Source organism: Mustela erminea, chromosome 1, assembly GCF_009829155.1.
Source record: "Mustela erminea isolate mMusErm1 chromosome 1, mMusErm1.Pri, whole genome shotgun sequence".
Taxonomy (NCBI): Eukaryota; Metazoa; Chordata; class Mammalia; order Carnivora; family Mustelidae; genus Mustela; species Mustela erminea.
Genome location: NC_045614.1, coordinates 182,939,281 through 182,960,949, shown reverse-complemented (window position 1 = coordinate 182,960,949; position 21,669 = coordinate 182,939,281).

Below are 21,669 nucleotides of genomic sequence, written 5' to 3'. Positions count from 1 at the left end.
ACATATTTACATTAACATGAAGAAAAAATAAACGTATTTTTGTCAGAAAACACTGAGATATAAGATTGTTTGTTATCATCGTAAAGTCTGACTTATAAAACCCCAAAATGAAAGTTGAAAGAAAAATAAGTATAAGCAGCTGGTTAACACAGGAAAATGTGCTCAATTTCACTCATGTCTGCAAAGTATAAATTAGAACAGCAATGAGACATATACATTTCTTTAGTTTATCAAATCAGCTAAGGTTTATAAACAATGTTGACAACGCTCTAGAAGAATGAGTCATTCCCAAACACTCTTAATTGTAGAGTAAATTTGTTCAACCCTTAGTCCTGTGAAAATTTAAAAAACACATACCTTAAGAGCTAGCAATTCCATTTGGGGGAATTAGTTTTGCCTATAAATTCAATCATGTGTAAAAATATGTGTGTGAAGTGATACTCATGGTATATTTCTTTAGGTAGTTAAAATATGAGGGGGCCAAGCAAAAAAAAAATAAAGGAAGGAAGAATTGAAAAAAAGAAAGAAAATTTAAAGAATAGGGGATACTTAAACCCTATATTAGAAATATCACTTGCAAATATATTAACGGACAGTAATACTGTGGAATAAGGGGTAGCCATTTAAGAACATAATTGAAAAAATATAAAAGGATATGCTATTAATTTTAAAAATCAAATTGCACAACAGTGTCCCAATATAATTTATTTTATTTTTGAAACATTCCAATATATGAATAAAAATTGTGTGGACATACCTAAGAAACAGTGTAAACATTATTATATCTGGGGAAACATCTTGTGAAGCTGCTATTTCTACAGTGAACCAACTTCCACTTATCACTGTTTGCTCTCCTATATGAATATTTATACCATATTATGTATTATTTTCATGATTAGAAAGCCTGGTTTAAAAGTAAAATTAAATTAAATTAAAATGTGTTTTAAAAAAGTTTGCACTGAGTTGATCAGCTTGGATCTCACATCAGCATGCTTTCTATCCTGGACCCATGAGACTCTGCCGCCACCTGTGGCAGAAAACATAAATTGAAGATGAAGGCATTAAAAGGTGAAAACGGAGGCAAGATTGTGAGGCTGAAAATGTGTAGTTGCTATTTGGGCAAATCACCTGGAATAATGTGATCACCTAACTTTGCGCTGAATACAAAATAAATATGTAGATTTATTGATGGATTCAAATAACATTAGGGAAACAAGTGAAAAATAGTGTTTCCAAGATCCTGTTTCTCTAAGTTTTGAACACAGCGTGCCCCTCATGCATAAATAAATAAATAAATAAATAAATAGTAACTCGCAGCCTTTTTAATAGGTCTCACATTTTTTTTTTCTAGTGCACATTATTCTCTTGTGTTATTGATTTAAAAGAAAATAAATTTTCATGACTTTCTGCTCTTGTTATGTTGTGATTTCACATGCAAATGAATTTCAGTGTTTAACTGGACTAGACAAAGTCAGTTAAGAAAAGACATTCAAACAGGTGTTTGCCTACAGGCATATGGCATCTCTTGCCTTATCCTTTTTATCCCTCATGGCTAGGTTCCCTAGGCCCTGCTGAGTCAAGTTAGGTTAGCTTAGGAAAATTTCAATTCTGTGTACCCATCACTGACAGAAGCATTGAGTAATGAATAAAGGGAACCACAGGGAGTAGTTTCAGGCTTTAGTTTCTGTCATGGGGAAAATTTAATCACAAATTGTTAGATACAGGAACACCATTTTAAAAACTATGATTTAAAAGGGCACAATCAGTTAATTAAAGCCAGAAGAGAAATGCTTAAGTAATGTATAAAGTGAAAATCTTGGTAAAAACTATTTTTTAAACATTTTAAAAGATTTTTTTTTTCTTTCTGTGGCTTGAAACATTCCCAAGAAGTAATGACATGGCAAAACCAAAATCTGGCTAAACATGATCAGAAAAAAATTGAAACAAAAAATGTCCCAAATACCACAAAAACGGAAATAAGACAGGCAATTAGAGTGACAATTTTTCAAAACTCATGTTTATTATATCATTGACATTATAGATTTATGAAAGGAAATTTGGCACTATAGGCACTTAACCTTTGTCCCATTCTAATTGATAGCAATGATACTTATACACAGAACCTAAATAAATTTGTATATAATTTCTCTCACAAACAGAGAAGAAGAGAATGGAACCCAAATTTAAATCGAACTTCTGCTAGATTTAGGGATGTGCTATTGGGATTTTATGTGTGTTTATTTTTTTTTCTTTTTAAAGTTTTTATTCAAATCCCAGAGTAATATGCAATATAACATACAGTGTAATATTAGTTTCAGGTGCACAACTTAGTGGTTCAACACTTTACATACAATACCCTGCACTTATCACAAATGCCCTCCTTAATCCTCATTGCCTATTTAACTCATTCTCACACCCACTTCCCTCTGGTAACCATCAGTTTGTTCTCTATAGCTAAAAGTCTATTGCTTTGCCTCTCTTTCTTTCTCTCTCTCTCGCTTTTTTTCCTTTGCTCATTCATGTGGTTTCTAAAATTCCACATATGAGTGAAATCATATGGTATTTGTCTTTCTCTGACTGACTTATTTTACTTAGTGTAATACTCTGGCTCCATCCATGTCATTGCAAATGATAAGATTTCTTTCTTCATGGCTGAATAATATTCCAACACACACACACACACACACACACACACACACACACACACACAATGTTGCTATAAACATGGGTTGCATGAATCTGTTAAAATTAGTATTTTTTTATTCTTCTGATGAATACTTGGTAGTGCAATTGCTGAATTGTAGGGTAGTTCTATTTTCAACTTTTTGAGGAAATTCCATACTGTTTTCCATAGTGACTACACCAGTTTGCATTCCCACAAAAGTGTAAAAGTGTTCCCTTTCTCCACATCCTCGACACCACCTGTTGCTTCTTAGGTTGTTGATTTTAGCCATTCTGACAGGTGTGAGGAGGCATCTCACTGTAGTTTTGATTTGCATTTCCCCGATGATCAGTGATGTTGAGCTTCTTTTCATTTGTCTGTGGGCTATCTGAATGTCTTCTTTGGGAAAGAATGTCTATTCATGTCTTATGCCCACTTTTAATTGGATTATTCATGGGGGGGGTGTTGAGTCTTATAAGTGCTTTATGCATTTTCATACTAACACTTTAACAGATATTTTATCTGCACATATCTTCTCACAACCTGTAGTTTGCCTTCCAGTTTTGTTGATTGTTTCCTTTGCTGTGCAGAAGCTTTTTATTTTGATGAAGTCCCAGTACTTTATTTTTGTTATTGTCTCCCTTGCCTCAGGAGACATATCTAGAAAGAAGTCGCTATGGCCAATGTCAAAGAGTTTACTGCCTGTGTTCTACTCTAGGATTTTTATGTTGATCTTTGCCCTCCAGAATTTCAAGCTGAGTGATATGGGGAGGTAATATAATTTGACAAGGACTTCTAACTGTATGAATAAATTGCCTTGCAGCATTCATAAGAAAACAGACAATGCTTTAGTTGAAAGTTGTGGAAGTTGTATTAGTTACCTATTAATGTATAACAAATTATCTGAAAACTTAGTAGCTGAAAGTAATACACATTAATCATCTCAGTTTCTGTGGATTAGAAATCTGGGCACTTCTCTGCTTGGTGTTCTACTTCATGGTTTCATCAAAGACTGCAATCAAAATGTTGGTCAAGGCTGGGAGTCTCTCAACACACTACACTGTGACAAATCCACTTCCAATCTCGCTTAAATGGTTGTTGATAGGATTTAGTTCTTAAAGGGATATTGAGAATAGAGAATATGAGGTTTTTGCTAGCTGTTGGCAAAAGGCTTCCCTCAGTACATTATCACGTGGGCTTTTCCAACAACAACTTTCTTCTTCAAAGACAGCAAGAGAGTCTGGTAACAAGATGGAAGCCACCATGTTTTTTAATAATCATGGATGTGCCATCTCATCACCTTTGCTGTTATATTGGTTAGAAGTGAGTCACTAGATCCAGGCCACATCCAAGGGAAAAGAACTATAACATAGACTGAAAACTATAAGGTGGAGATCCTTGGAGTCCATTTTAGAAATATGTCTACCCACAGATTTCAAATTGAAAGTTATTTTTCTTCTTCTCCAAAAATATGTAGCACCCTCCCAGTACTTTTCAGGTTGACTTTGACAAATTTGCTGAATAGATAATCTAATGACAATGCTGATTTCATTAGGAAAATCATGCCATTAACAATAAAAGTTTTTTTTTTTTTTTCTGGTGAGATATATATAACTTTGTTAGTCTCATTTTCCTGAAAATTTTCTAAAATTTATTTCTAATCCTTCTACTGTCACTAGTTGTAATGAGATGCCTTTCATCAATAAATTTGACAATAACAAAATGATACTGTGGAGTTTATTGCAGCACCAAAACTTTGAATAGTTATAGCCCTTTAGGATTTTGCAGAAATTATAACTAGACCAAAAAAAAAATGGTTTTCTAAACTTTTTTTTTTTAATTTTGTGTTGCTTAGTCATAATAAGGAGGCTTAACTGCATGTCAAGCCTAAGGAAAGGAAAAAGAAATTAGAAAATATTTTACAAATAAGCCCAATCTCCATTTTCAAATTTTAAAATTCACCCCTTTCTGTTCCCTCTGCTCACTTTATTTGCAAATCATGACATCTAGAGTTATTAATGAGCAAGGGAGGCTGACCGAAAGTTGTTCATTACCTGCTTGACATTCTTTGGCCTGTGACCATAATGATTAAACAGCTAGTTGCATCTCTTCTGGACTTTGCTGATTCCCAGATGATTTTAACTTTTCATAAATTTCCTGAGAACTTAGACTAAAAAACAGGAAGAGGGAACTGAGAGCTCTACTCCATTAGGATAATAGCCCCAAATAACTGCAGTGGATCCCAACAAAGAAGAAGCACTTCATGAAACTAAGTTTAGTATTATGATTCCACCACCCATGAAGAGAAGGTTAAAAAAAAACAAAAAACAAAACAAACAAACAAACAAAAAACCTCTTTGATTTCTTAGGTTACAGCTTGTGTAACAAGGCCTAACTAAGCAGATTATAGAAGAGAAAGTCCCGTGGATAAATGGATTTTTCTTTTTTTTTTTTTCAAAATCAACTGTAGGTAGAAGGGCAAATAAAACTATCTAATTTAATGGAAAAATTCAAAGACAAAACAGGTAAAGTATAAAATTGAAATTAAATCATAAAAATAAATTCAGTGTGTCTGGGTGGCTCAGTAGGTTGACCATCTGACTCTTGGTTTCAACTCAGGTCATGATCTCAGGGTTTTGAGATCAAGCCCGGCATAGGGGTTTATGCTCAACAGAAGTCTGCTTGAAAATTCTCTCCCTCTGCCCCTCTGCCCCACTCACACTTATGCTTGCACTTTCTCTCTCTCTCTTAAATAAGTAAATAAGCCTTTAAAAGTAAAAAAATAAATAAATAAATCCAAATATTGTATATATAGGAACTAAATGTTTTATATATGTGTGTAATTCTTTTGCTGTGAAAAACCAAACTTCTCAAACTGGACTTTTAAAACTCATATGCTCCTATCTTCAAATCAAAATAATAAGTCAGGTTTAAAGTAATATATAACAATGTTGAGAAAAAATATTATTAGTGAGCCACTTGATAACTAATGCTAGCTTGACAATATTTTAATCAGATTATGAGTTTTATTATATAAAGCAAAGTGGATATTGCATGATTATTATTCCTAATGAAAAATGTTAAGCTCTTCTAATGACAATAAATAATTCCTAATGACAAATAGAAATAATGTGTTGGGAGACAGTTCTCTAAGGGTCTCTTACATTTTTACACAGCTTGATAACTTTTATTGTTGACCATCTTTCCAACAGTGTTTGTATAGGGTACAGCTTTGGAAAACAGGGATAGATAACCTTTTCCTTCAGAACAGAAATGTTTTTTTGTTTGTTTGTTTTTGTTTTGTTTTGTTTTTTGTTTTTGTATTGTTTTGTTTTGTTTTACTGCCCAGTATAATAAAAATAATATCCCCCTTTGGGGAGGAGTTCAAACTTAATGGATTATGAAGACTCAAGTTTCCTGTTTGAAGTTCCTCTCTTGTAATGTGATCTAATGTTTATACAGGCATCATACAGGGCCCTTGTAGTATTATCCTATGGGAATTTAGGCTCAGGGAACTGCTGCAAGAATATGAAAATATTGTGGCTACTGCTATTGCTTCATAGCAATATAAATTAATAATAAATTATCTAATAGTTCTAAACGAGGTGTCTCATATTTTATACAAGTGTATAAAAAATCATAGAAAATTAATTTGTAAGGTTTTGTGTAGGGTAAATTTCAGATTCTTCACAGTTCCTTGTACAACTAACCAAGAATACATAGCAATGAGAGACCTGCATGCACTTAACAACAGTTTTGAAATATATGTTGAAAATACTGACAGTGACAAAAGAAATAGACCATTTCACAAACATAATGAAAGATTTATTTATTTATTTATTTATTTATTTATTTATTTCCAGCATAACAGTATTCATTATTTTTGCACCACACCCCGTGCTCCATGCAATCCGTGCCCTCTATAATACCCACCACCTGGTACCTCAACCTCCCACCCCCCGTCCCTTCAAAACCCTCAGATTGTTTTTCAGAGTCCATAGTCTCTCATGGTTCACCTCCCCTTCCAATTTCCCCCAACTCCCTTCTCCACTCTAAGTCCCCATGTCCTCCATGCTATTTGTTATGCTCCACAAATAAGTGAAACCATATGATAATTGACTCTCTCTGCTTGACTTATTTCACTCAGCATAATCTCTTCCAGTCCCGTCCATGTTGCTACAAAAGTTGGGTATTCATCCTTTCTGATGGAGGCATAATACTCTATAGTGTATATGGACCACATCTTCCTTATCCATTTGTCCGTTGAAGGGCATCTTGGGTCTTTCCACAGTTTGGCGACCGTGGCCATTGCTGCTATAAACATTGGGGTACAGATGGCCCTTCTTTTTTTTTTTTTAATTAATTTTTTATTTTTTATAAACATATATATTTATCCCCAGGGGTACAGGTCTGTGAATCACCAGGTTTACACACTTCACAGCACTCACCAAAGCACATACCCTCCCCAAGATTTAAATGTACACTTCTCAGAAAATGATAGACCAAGCAGATCTATCTTATATTCAACCCACAAAATTTAAAGAAAGCTTAGGCTACTAGATACATGTGTTTGTAGATCAATGGACCCAACAATGTTGACATTTATGTGCATATTACAAATATTTGATGCATACTATATTGCAAAGGAAAATTTAACAAATATTAAAGAATTGAAACCTTGCAGACTGAACTGAATGTCTACTGAATTAACTTTTCTGTAATTAAAATACAGTAAAAATGGAATAAATAAAAATCTATGTAAATCACAGAATGTTTAGAACTAAGCAATAAGAAAATTCTGCATCAGAGAACTTGTGCTGTGAAGTTATATTGATACTTAGAGGACATTTCTAGTCCATCTTTTTAAAAAGACAGATAAAAGATATGAGTTAATCAGTGTTCATAAAGCTAGATTTATGTCAAAGTGAACAAATGGAACATAAAAAGAAGAAAATTTATCAAACAGCAAACATTAGTTAAATAAACGATCCCAGAACTCCAAGATCATGACCTGAGCTGAAGGCAGAGGCTTAACCCACTGAGCTACCCAGGAGCCCCAATATATCAGTGTCTTAAAAAGATGACTAAATAATGAACACTTTTGTATCAACAAATTTTAAGCTGCAGACAAAATAAATAATTTTCTTTTTTTCTAATTTTAAATAAATAATTTTTTTGAAGAGCATTTCTCTAATATTTTGGTCTCAGGAACTCTATATTTTAAAATTATTGAGGACCCCAAAGAACTTTTAGTAATGCAGATTATATCTATTAACATTTATAGCTTAAAAATGAAAATAAATAATGTTATATTTTACAACATAAAAATAATAAACCCATAATTAGAAAATAAGAAATAGTATATTTTATGAAAAAGTAACTATACTTTTATAAAACAGAAAATAACAAAAATAGTGTCCACATTTCTTTATAACTTTGCTTAATAGCCTTAAAATCTGCAAAAATATGTGTGAAAAGGTAAAGAGTATCTTAGTATAGTATAATTATGAAAATATTTTTTACTTCACAGACCCCCTGAAAATTTCTCCGGAAACACAGGGGTTCTCAGAATGCACTTTGAGACAAGCTGTTCTATTAAAAAATAATAATAATAAAATACATAAATCTGAATCAAGAAGAAATAGAAAACATGACTAAATCTGTCACCTTTAAAGTAAAATATTAGCGATTAAAATTTCTGCCAATACCATCTTTACCCAAAGGGGGCAGGGACAGAGAAGGTACTAGATCTAGATAAGTTTACCAATTTGTCAAGAATAGGTAACCCCAAATTTGCAGAAAATGGAAAATAAAGAAGATAATTACTCTCTGTGGTTAGTGCAACTAATAAAACAGGAAAGCTAGCTCATTGCAATGGAAGAGAATTTTAGCTACCTCATTACTAAAATTGATGAACAAGTTCATTGGGATTTCTGGATATGAGATCAGCATACAAAAATGAGTAGCATTTATATTCAGTGAACCAATTATTCTATTAAGGTATTAGAACAGGAAAAAAGAATACCATTTGCAAAGGCAATACAGAGTATATGGTATTTGGGTAAAACTCCAAACAAAAGGTGTTCTTTATAAAGACATTTAAAATACATTATTGAAGAATTCCAATTAGAATATGAAGAAATAAAAGTACCATGTTCCTTTATGGAAGAACACAATAATATTTTTTAAAAAATAAATTCTCAGGTTGCCAGATGGCTCAGTCGTTAAGCATCTGCCTTTGGCTGAGATCATGATCCCAGAGTCCTGGGATTGAGCCCCATATTGGGCTCCCTGCTCAGCAGGAAACTTTCTCCTTTCCCATTTCCCCTGCTTGTCTTCCCTCTCACTGTCTCTCTCTTGCTATCAAGTAAGTAAATAAGTAAACTTTTTTTTAAAAAGTAAGCAAATAAATAATAATGAAAAATAAAAAATCAATTCTCACCAAATTATTTTATGAATCATGAAATTCACATTAGTATTTAATGTTTTAAATTTAAAAAAATTGTAAAACTGCTTCTAATACCCTTCTGCTCATGTCAAAATCTTGGAGCTTTACAGAAAATACAGATTCTCAGGTTCTCTTCCTAACCTAATGAGTTATTCCAACAACATGTGGTTTATATACATATTAAAGTCTGAGAAGCACTGATCTTTTAAAAATCTAAGAATGACCATAACACTCAAAGAACAAAAATGAGCATTCTTGCCCTAACAGATATCAAGATTTAATATTACTAGGATAGCACTTAAGAAAAAGTGGTATCAATACATGGTTAGATAATCCATAAACAAAATATATAATAGGAACAGATCCTACCTTATATATCATGGTATCATGATACAAGATGGATGAAACATTGCAAGTCAGTGGTGGTAGGGTCATCTATTCAATATCTTTCAGATAATTTGTTCTTATTATTTATATAAAATGATATATATTATATTTAAACATGTAACATATATTTATAACTATTAAAATATATAAATAATATATATAAAATAATATTTAGTATGTATAAAAATAATACATATAAAAATAATATATATATATAAATATATACATATAAAACATGGGCTCATGCCTTAAATGTGAAAAGCAAGATTTTACAATCATTAAAATTCATTACAGGTGAATATCTTTATGACTTTGGTAAAAGGAAGGAATTATCATATGTCTTAGTAAGCTTGGACTCTCATAATAAAATTTCATAAACTGCTTGTTTTATAAACAGTTTTTTGTTGTTGTTGTTTTGCCTTTTTTTTTTTTTTTTACAGTTCTAGAGACTAGAAATCCAAAATGAAAGTTTTAGCCCATATTGTTTTCTGTTGAGAGCTCTCATCCTGGCTTGCAGATGGCCACTTTGTCTTCACATGGGCTTTCATCTGAGCATATGGAAGAAGGGGGATATCAAAAGGCAGAAAGAGAGTTTAGAGAGACAGAGTCAGAACAAGAGCCCTTCTTTTCTTATAAGGCCACAGATCCTATCAGATTAGGATCCTAGCTGTTATGGACTAAATGTTTGGGTACCCCCCAGAATTCATATGTTGTAGCGTCAACTTCCATGGTGACTATATTTTGAGATAGGACCCTTAAGGAGGTAATTAAGGTTAAATGTGGTCCCAAGAGCAGGACACTGATCTGACAAATTTAGTGCCTTTATAAAAAGAAAGACTGATACTCAAAGGGTCTGTCCAACAAGAAGATCTAACAATTTTAAATATCTACAACCCTAACATGGGAGCAGCCAGCTACATAAACCAATTAATAACAAAATCAAAAAAACACATAAACAATAATGCACTAATAGTAGGGGACTTTAACAACACCCTCACTGAAATGGACAGATCATCCAAGCAAAAGATCAAAAAGGAAATAAAGTCTTTAAATTACACACTGGACCAGATGGACATCATAGATGTATTCAGAACACTACATCCCAAAACAACAAAATACATGTGGAACATTCTCCAGAATAGACCACATCCTGGGTCACAAATCAGGTCTCAACCAATAGCAAAAGATTGGGATCATTCCCTGCATATTTTCAGAATGCAATGCTCTGAAGCTAGAACTCAATCACAAGGGGACATTTGGAAAGAACCCAAATACATGGAGGATAAAGAGCATCCTCCTAAAGAATGAATGGGTCAACAAGGGAACTAAAAAAGAATTGAAAAAATTCATGGAAACAAATGATAATAAAAAAATAATGGTTCAAAATCTGTGGGACACAGCAAAAGCAGTCCTGAGAGGAAAATATATAGTGATACAAGCCTTCCTCAAGAAACAAGAAAGGTCTCAAATACACAAACTAACCCTAAACCTAAAGGAGCTGCAGAAAGAACAGCAAAGAAAGCCTAAACCCAACAGGAGAAGATAAATAATAAAGATTAGAGCAGAAATTTATGAATTAGAAACCAAGAAGACAATAGAACAAATAACTGAGACTAGGAGCTTGTTCTTTGAAAGAATTGATAAGATTGATAACCCCCCGGCCAGACTTATCAAAAAGAAAAGAGAAAGGACCCAAATTAATAAAATCATGAATAAAAGAGGAGAGATCACAACCAACACCAAAGAAATACAAACAATTATAGGATCATATTATGAGCAACACTACACCAGCAAATTTGACAATCTGGAAGAAATGGATGCATTCCTAGAGACATATAAACTACCAAAACTGAACCAGGAAGAAATAGAAAACCTGAGCAGACCCATAACCAGTAAGGGGATTGAAGCAGTCATCCAAAATCCCCCAACAAACAAGAGCCCAGGGCCAGACAGCCTCCCAGGAGAATTCTACCAAACATTTAAAGAAGAATTAATACCTAGTCTCCTGAAACTGTTCCAAAAAGTACAAATGGAAGGAAGACTTTCAAACTCATTTTTTGAGGCTAGTTACTTTGATCCCAAATCAGACAAAGACCACATCCAAAAGGAGAATTACAGACCAATATCCTTGATGATCACGGATGTGAAAATTCTCACCAAAATTCTAGCCAATAGGATCCAACAGTACATTAAAAGTATTACTCACCACAACCAAGTGGGATTTATTGCTGGGCTGCAAGTTTGGTTCAATATCTGCAAATCAATCAATACATTAATAAAAGAAAGAGCAAGAACCATATGATACTTGCAATAGATGCTGAAAAAACATTTGACAAAGTACAGCATCCTTTCTTGATCAAAACTCTTCAAAGCGTAGGGATAGAGGATACATACCTCAATATCATCAAAGTCATCTGAAAAACCCACAGCGAATATCATTCTGAATGGAGGAAAATTGAGAGCTTTACCACTAAGGTCAGGAACACAGCATAGATGTCCATTATCACCACTGCTATTCAACAAAGTAGTAGAAGTCCTAGCCTTAGCAATCAGACGACAAAAAGAAATTAAAGGCATCCAAATCAGCAAAGAAGATGTGAAACTATCACTCTTTGCAGATGATATGATATTTTATGTGGAAAACCCAAAAGGCTCCACTCCAAATCTGCCAGAACTTGTGCAGGAATTCAGTAAAGTGTCAGGATATAAAATCAATGCACAGAAATCAGTTGCATTTCTCTACACCAACAGCAAGACAGAAGAAAGAGAAATTAAGGAGTCAATCCCATTTAAAATTGCACCCCAAACCATAATATATCTAAGAATAAACCTAACCAAAGAGGCAAAGAATCTGTACTCAGAGAACTATAACGTACTCATGAAAGAGATTGAGGAAGACACAAAGAAATGGAAAAATGTTTCATGCCCATGGATTGGAAGAACAAATATTGTCAGGATGTTTATGCTACCTAAAGAGCAATCTACGCATTTAATGCAATCCCTATCAAAATCCCATCAATGTTTTTCAAAGAAATGGAACAATAATCCTAAAATTTATATGGACCCAGAAAAATCCCCTAATAGCCATAGGAATTTTGAAAAAGAAAGCTAAAGTTGGTGGCATCACAATTCCAGACTTCAAGTTCTATTACAAAGCTGTCATCTTCAAGACAGTATGGTACTGGCACAAAAACAGATGCATAGATCAATGGAACAGAATAGAGACTCCAGAAATATACCCTCAACTCTATGATCAACTAATCTTTGACACAGCAGGAAAGAATGTCCAATGAAAAAAGACAGTCTCTTCAACAAATGGTGTTGGGAAAATTGGGCAGCCACATGCAGAAGAATGAAATTGGATCATTTCCTTACACCACACACAAAAACAGATTCCAAACGGATCAAAGACCTCAATGTGAGAAAGGAATCCATCAAAATCCTTGAGGAGAACACAGGTAGCAAAATCTTGGACCTTAGCTGCAGCAACTTCTTCCTAGAAACATCACCAAAAGCAAGGGAAGCAAGGGCAAAACTGAACTACTGGGACTTCATCAAGATCAAAAACTTTTGCACAGCAAAGGAAACAGTTAACAAAACCAAAAGACTACTGACAGAATGGGAGAAGATATTTGCAAATGACATATCAGATAAAGAGCTAATATCCAAAATCTGTAAAGAATGTATCAAACTCAGGGTGCCTGGGTGGCTCAGTGGGTTAAAGCCTCTGCCTGCAGCTCAGGTCACAATCCCAGGGTCCTGGGATCGAGCCCCAAATCGGTCTTTCTGCTCTGTGGGGAGCCTGCTTCCTCCTCTCTCTGTGCCTGCCTCTCTGCCTACTTGTGATCTCTGTCAATTAAATAAATAAAATAAAGAATGTATCAAACTCAACACCCAATGAACAAATAATCAAATCAAAAAATGGGCAGAGGACATGAACAGACATTTCTGCAAAGAAGACATCCAGATGGACAACAGACACAAGAAAAAGTGCTCCACATAACTCGGCATCAGGGAAATACAAATCAAAACTACAATGAGATACCACCTCACACGGGTCAGAATGGCTAAAATTAACAAGTCAGGAAAGGACAAATGCTGGTGAGGATGCGGAGAAAGGGGAACCCTCCTACATTGTTGGTGGGAATGCAAGCACTCTGGAAAACAGCATGGAGGTTCCTCAAAAGGTTGAAAATAGAGCTACCTTACAACCCAGCAATCACACTGCTGAGTATTTATTTACCCTAAAGACACAAATGTAGTGATCCGAAGGGGCATGTGCACCCAAATGGTTATAGCAGCAATGTCCACAATAGCCAAACTATGGAAAGAACCTAGATGTCCATCAATGGATGACTGGATAAAGAATTGGTATATATATGCAACAGAATACTATGCAGCCATCAAAAGAAATGAAATCTTGCCATTTGTGACTAAATGGATGGAACTAGAGGGCATTATGCTGAGTGAAGTAAGTTAATCAGAGAAAGACAATTATCATATTATCTCCCTGGTATGAGGCATTTGAGAGGCAACGTGGGGGGTTTGGAGGGTAGGGAAGGAAAAAAGAAAACAAGATGGGATCAGGAGGGAGTCAAACCATAAGAGATTCTTAATCTCACAAAACAAATGATCTTTGCCAGGGGGAGGGGGGTAGGGAGAGGGTAGTGGGGTTATGGACATTGGGGAGGGTATGTGTTATGTTGAGTACTGAGAAGTGTGTAAACCTGGCGATTCACAGTCCTGTACCCCTGGGGCTAATAATACATTATATGTTAATAAAAATTTTTAAAAGAGAGAGAGAGAGAGACTGTAAAACCCAATCTCTCTGTGTATACACAAAAGAAGCCATGGGAGTACACATTGAGTTGGAAGACACCTACAGGCCAGAAGAAGAGGTCTCAGAATGAAACCTGCCTTGCCAGGACCTTGATTTTGAACTTTCCAGCCTTTTGTTATAATTAAGCCATCCAGACTGTGGCATTTTGCTATGACAACCTGAACAGACTGATCCATAATACCACCCTCATGACTTCATTTAACCTTAATTACCTCCTTAAGGTCCTATCTTCAGATATGGGCTTCAACATATAAATTTTGTGGGGACACAATTCATTCCCTCACACTATACAAGATACAAAAAACACAAAGCAAAAATTAGATTGATTAATAAGGTTGCATTACATAAAATCACCTCGGTGGTAAATATACTGTGAACAAAGTTAGAGGTCTAGCCATGGACTTAAAGAAGATATTTTAAATATTTATAATAAATAAAAAATACTAAGAAAATATAAGTAACTGCTACAAATGAACAATAAAAGACAAATAGCTGAAAAGGAAATATGTGCCAAGGATATAAACAGGAATTGCTAAACAAGGAAACACAATGGCCAATAAACATATGAAAAGACTCTCAGCCATTTTGCATTTCTGTAGGGAAATGCAAATTTTGAAAAATGAGATTCTTTTCATACACAGGTGATTAGCAAAATAAAAATGAATCTGGCAATATCAAGTATTTATAGGATGTTGGGGAAGGAAAACTCCCATACACCTTTTGTTGAAGAGTTTATTGGTAAAACCATTTAGAATGGAAGTTTCAGTCTTCCTAGGATAATTTAACACATGCATATTCTTTGATACAGCTATTACACTTTTATTATATAACCTACTGAAATTCTTTCACCTATGGAGAAGATAGGCACAGGAATGAGTCCTAAAATATTGTTGGCAGGAATGAAAAATTGGAATTAACACAAATGTCTTCATCAGTAGAAATAGATGTATAAATTGTGGGGTGGGTTTTTTTTTAATGCAAATGGAATGCCATAGAGGATATAAAAGGAGTGAACTGGACTGTATATAAACCAACATAGATAGAGTTTTAAGCAGAATGTTGAATGAAAAAAAGAAAAGCAAGTTAAACAGAATATTATCCTGAATAAGATGAATTTTATTTCACTTCCATGACGTCAGAAGGCCTAAGGATCATCAGAATTTAACGGTATAAATAACCCTGCCCCTGTTGTCAAGGACAACTTGTAGATTTATATTTTATTTTATTTTATTCATTTATTTTTTTTTAGGAGAAAAGCTTTCTGGACCAGTACAGCAGGAGTGGTGGAAACAAGGGTAATATCTCTGGTGGTCTCAGATTAGCTTTTCTTTGGCTGTCTAGGATTTAACCACAGCACAAAAAGAACATAATAAGGGTGTCCAGATAGTCCAGATGCTGACCTCAGGACTAATGCAATTAAGAAAGCAAAGGTCAATGGGGTTTGCTGACCTCTATCCCTCCTGATTATTGCTCATAATCACACTCAAGGCATGCTCTGATAGGTATTACCTTTTATACATCCCCTTCCTAGCTAAGTCTGTACTGGTCTGATCCTTCCAAATGGACCATCTTATAATTATGCTATACCGTCATGATTTAATGAAGTATTCCTTAATTATAAGGTATTTTCAGAGAAGTATTAATTCTTCAAGTCCTGGAAAAGCCTTGTATATTAGAAATGGAAGCTAGGGTTGCTTTGTTTCTGGTTGGTCAGATGGGTGAGCAAAAGAGAGAATCCCAGGAGGGCCCGGTAGACAGCCCAGGTTTATTCTCAGCAGCTGCGGCAAGTAAGGAAGTGACTATTCAACAGCTTCCCCCACCAACTGTTCAGGCTCACTGCCAGCTAACTCCAGGAACTAGGGGGCTACATTTTAAGGGGTCTGCCCCACCCCTTCCAACTAACAGATCTGTGAAGAGGAGAAGGTCTGAAGGAAGCCAGTGAGACTTCCTGATCTCTATAGAATGTATTATAGCAAATTACTCTCCTAATGCTGAAAGTTTTATCATAGTTACCTGTATAATAAAACACGTCTGAAATTTCCCAATTTAAGCCCAACATTCTGCATACCACCTGGTAGCATAACTCATTTTTAGCCTGTCACTATGGTCCCTAAATCTGTTTATCAACCCTGATTCCTCTTACAGCACTGATAAGAACACATTATGCAGATGTCTTAAATTAGTTTAAGTTCTAATTGACAGAACACTTGAACTTGACTGAGAAGATAAACACTAAATAAACTGTATTTATACCTTTGTTTATCTGCTGTTGGCATTTCTGTAAATGTTTAGAAGAGAAAAATCTCAACCACTGAGTAGTTTTTATGTAAATCAGGAAGGTAGTTATTCATTTAATTCCAAATATTAATTTTGAAAAGTTTTGCACGAAGAAAAGCAATCCTTCATAGTTAACCAACTTCACTTATTGTGCTCTACACTTGAATGTAAAATATGTGTTTTTTAACACTATATTAAATATTTGAAAAATTTGAGAGACAACTCGAAATTTATCTTTTACCTGTATTATAGTGAATAGTTTTATTTTGCTTAGTCGTTATCATATACATTGCTTATCCATAACTTTAGACTACTCTATCAAATCTTGCTACAGTTGTTCCAACAAATACATTTTAAGAAATTTAAGAAAAAAATCATAGACTAGGGGCGCCTGGGTGGCTCAGTGGGTTAAAGCCTCTGCCTTCGGCTCAGGTCACGATCCCAGAGTCCTGGGTTCGAGCCCCGCATCGGGCTCTCTGCTTAGCAGGGAGACTGCTTCTCCCCCTCCCCTCTCTCTGCCTGCCTGTCTGCCTACTTATGATCTCTGTCAAATTAATAAAATAAAAATATTTTAAAAAATCATAAACTAATAATTTTTCTTCTGGTTATTGAGGGTTATTTTGTGGGGGGGGGACAATCTTCTCATGATACCATTGATAAGAATTATATGGCTTTGTATTAAGTTTTATGTTGTATGTACCTTAAAAAAAATTCCCCAACACTTGAAGTTACTTTTGTTTCTTACTCACTTCTTTTTATATTTACCAGCCAAATGTTTTTGTAACATTATTGTTGCCCTCAGCACTTTTTAAGCATGATAGTGTTTGATTTTGCTTTAATTTATTTAAAGATCACATACCTTGCTTTCTAAAATAGATAAACCAATCAGTCAACCAATATTACCCTACTACCATGATTTTCCTATGTTCTGACTTCTCTGTTTTAGTAATTTTGTGCTAAATTGAACTGAACTATAAGGAACATTTTTCCTGCATTGTGACACTTTAATAGAAATTTTTTTTGACAAGTACGTTGTGTCTAAATATAAACTTTTGATGTTTTATATTTTTTTACTGCTGATCAGCAAAGTACAGAGTACTTAAAATATCATATCCCACTGCAGCCAGACTCATTTTTCTCTCTCTCTCTTTTTTTTTTAAAGATTTTATTTATCTATTTGATAGAGATCACAAGTAGGCAGAGAGGCAGGTGGTGGGGGCGGGAAAGAAGCAGGCTCCCTGCTGGGCAAAAAGCCCCATGTGGGACTCGATCCTAGGGCCCTGGGATCAAGACTCATTTGTTTCTTAATCACTGTTTGAAACATATACTATTAGAGATGGATTTGAATATTTTAAATTTTAGGTTCTCTTTTTTATTACAGATAATGAGGGCTTTTTAAAAAATACTGACCATGATTATGGTTTCTTTTTTTTAAAAAAACCTCTATGTTTAGTACTTATAAGAGCCCCTCTTTGATAATATAATATAGTAGAACTTCTGCAAAGTATTTGGAATCTTTTCATGAAATCATTGGGAAAGATTTTCACAATGATAGGATTTGGGTTCAAGGTGGTGGGATCAAAATTGAATGTTTTCCATTTCTGGCTTAAAATATTAGGAACCAAAGTGTAAATAGATGAAATCAAAACTAATTAGACAGAATGCAACAAAGACTTTAAAGAAAATATGTTATAGTAGAGATCTTAGAAGATTGGTAGTACAGGGGCGCTGCCTGGGTGGCTCAGTTGGTTAAGTGTCTGCCTTTGGCTTAGGTCATGATCTCAGGGTCTCTGGGATCTAGTCCCCTGCTGGGCTTCCTGTTCAGCAGGGAGTCTGCCACTCCCTCTCACTTTGCCCCTCCCCCTGCTCTTGTAGGTGGCCGTGCGCTCTCTCTCTCTCTCTCTTCCTTCCCCAAATTTAAAAAAAATAAAATCTTAAAAAAAAAGATTTTTATACCAATGAAAAGAAAGAAACTCAGTGAAGGGAATGGTAAAGCTTCAGAGACTTGAATAAGCTGAGTTAATTTAAGTGGTGTGTATGAAGGATCTGGCTAAAGTAGAAGATTTACATTGGGGAGCACTAGATGATAAGCCTTATATAGGTATGTTGTGAAAAAACTGAAGGCCTGTCAGGGGTTTCTGTAAAACCCATCTAAAAGGATTAATGTATGACTGAAAAAAATGCCTATCGTTGAGGGACATTTGAAAGAGAAAAAAAAGTTGAAGAAAGGCCACTTAGAAACTGCGGTCATTAAAAGTGTTAGCTAATTAGAAGTGGAATTAGGGTCATGGCACTGAAAACTGAAAATAATAAGTATGCTATGACTGTCCTGTGTCTTAGACATAAGAAATTATGTTTAACATTTTAAAAATTGCTAATTTGATATGAGGTGTAGAAAATGGAATTTTATATTTGGAACAAATGTTAGTGAGTGTAATATCAAGGTTATTGCTAGCTGTTGTAATAAATTCAATATTTTATTTGCTGTATACCATGGGATATTATTTTACACTCAAATAACTGTTTGGGTATAACTGATGGGTGAAAGATATTTTTTCTACATAGTAGTTCAGATTTTCATTTTTTGATTCTACCCTCACTTAAAGCCTTGGAATTGTCTAAATTCATTCAGCAGAAAGTAAAGTAAATGTGGAGATGACAAACTTGTTTATTTAAACTTCAGCCCCAGAGTGATATATATTACTTCCAATAATATACTGGAATATAGGGAATGTGCCCTAGTTGCAAGGAAAATGGGAAATATCCTCTGTGGTTGGGTAACTACTTCTTAGCAAGAAGTATCTTTATACAAGGAGGGGGGAGTATGAGTTTTGGTGGTTGGCAAGCTATCACTAACACAGAGACCATTCAGTCTCTATTCTTATTTTATAGATTATAATTTCAAAACTTAGATAAATTAGCCAAATATCTCAATTTACATAAACAATGAAAAAAATCCACTACATAACTACAGTCATTGATTTACTCATTCATTCAAAGACTATGTATATAGTCTTTATCTTAGGCTAGGCACTATGGTAGGTACTATGGATAACTCGTTTAGACAACACAAAAATTATATGTAGGTTGGATAAACTGCTTTACCATAATAAGTTGCATATACTGAACTTATTATAATAAATTTGTTTTAAAAAATGACAATTCCTAATCCGTTCTTTAATTAGTAGCTGAGCATTTAGGTTTGGAGTTATGCAGAGATTTTGTGGAGTAATGAGTAACTCAAACACTTAATGACTTTGTGGCTCTAAGTCCTTTTATTTAGTATGTTAATGCCTCACTTTTCTTATTTTGAAAACTGAAATAATGTTAGTAACTACTTCATTAATTCACTTATTTAACAAGGATTTATTGAATACTTTGATAGGCTAGCATCTGAGGCTATATGAGAAAATAATTCAGGTTGAGTATCTAGGTTCTCTTTGCTTAAATTATAGATAATATATCAGATATTGTTAATAATATAGAGAAAAATGGAAAACAGTGAGGGATATAGAGAAAGATTGAAAGGTTGATGTTTTAAATAGGGTGATCATAAAAGACCTCTCTGGTATGTTGACATGTAAGCATAAATCAGAAGGAAATAAGAGAACAAACCATATAGTAAGTTGATGGACTAATAGTCCAGACAGAAGGTCCATCAAATACAAATATTATGAAACAGAAATGTGTTTGGAGAACAGGAAGGAAAGTAATGTTTCTGAGACTAAGGATATAGAAGAGCAAGTAGCCCTTATCAAGGAGCTCTTATTCCCCTCAACTTGACTAAACTTTGGAGAGGCTTTTTCTTGGCTAGTTCCCTAACCTCCTTTTTCTTAAAGCATTTACTTTAGAAAATTTAAAATTATAAATCCTCTGCCTCTTTGAAATGTATGTAAATCTTCTTCTAGTCGCTTACCAGTTTTACAACCTAGAAAATATCTTTTTCAAGGACATGGAAACAATAGCTTTGAAATGTAAACTTTGAAAGAGAGCGTCTCTATCTTTCACCCTCTGTGGGAGGATAGGAGCTTAATTTCTGGGGGACTTTGCCTTAACTTGTAGAAACAAAACAAAACAAAACAAAGCAAAACACACACACAACAACAACAATAAAAACAACTAACTCTATCATGAAGATAAGTGATGGTTTACTTTTCCTTTGGGTAAGAATGATTAATAAGCACAGATAACCTATGATTTTCCCTGCCCCAGTTCTTAAACGCTCTCCAGCCCTTTGTTTTTTGTTTCAGTGTGTTGAGTTCAGTTTCTCTCCCCTATTGCACTCATTTTGAATAAAGCCTTTCTAGTCTATTTGACTTTTTACAGTACTGAGAGACTGTTCACAGAGTTAGGACAAGACCATAAATGGTCTTTTACTATGTCAGGATTTTGACTTTCTTTTAAAGGAGCAGGAACTTCTCTGGAGTTTTGAGTAGAGAAGAGTCGTGATATATCTGTGTTCCAAAATGACCACTCTGGGTATCAAGTAGGGAAAAATGGTAGCGAGAAGCAGAAAAACCATCAAAAAGCTATGGCAGTAATCAGATCACTGCATCCCTAAATGTGAACTGAAATTTGGACCCTAAATCTAGTTCTCCATTTTGCATGGAAAGAAAAACACTCTCAAAGCTACTGATTAACAGGCATTGGCTAACTACTTGTTTAGTTTATCTGGGACTTAGAGAAAACAGATTGGAAGATTTGTCTCCAGGAGGTCTGGGGAAAAGGCATTTATTTTTGATTTCTCAGAAAGATGACAGCATATGAGTATGTTTACCAGAGAACAGTGGGTATGTCTGCTCTATTGCTCAAGCCTGGCAGCCCAGGCTCCTGCACCACCTCCTTCCCGTATCTTTCCAGTTCTAGGTGTAGTGGCTTCTTGCATTTTGCTCATTTCTTTATCCTTCACCTCCCCACTTGCTTTGTCCAGCAATTCCAGCATTCTTATACTATATACTACATTGTTATATGATATCCCCTTTAACTGAACTACTTGGTGTGATGTTTGGTTTGTTTTTAAATCCCTAAATACTCACTAATTGAATAGGTTGTTTT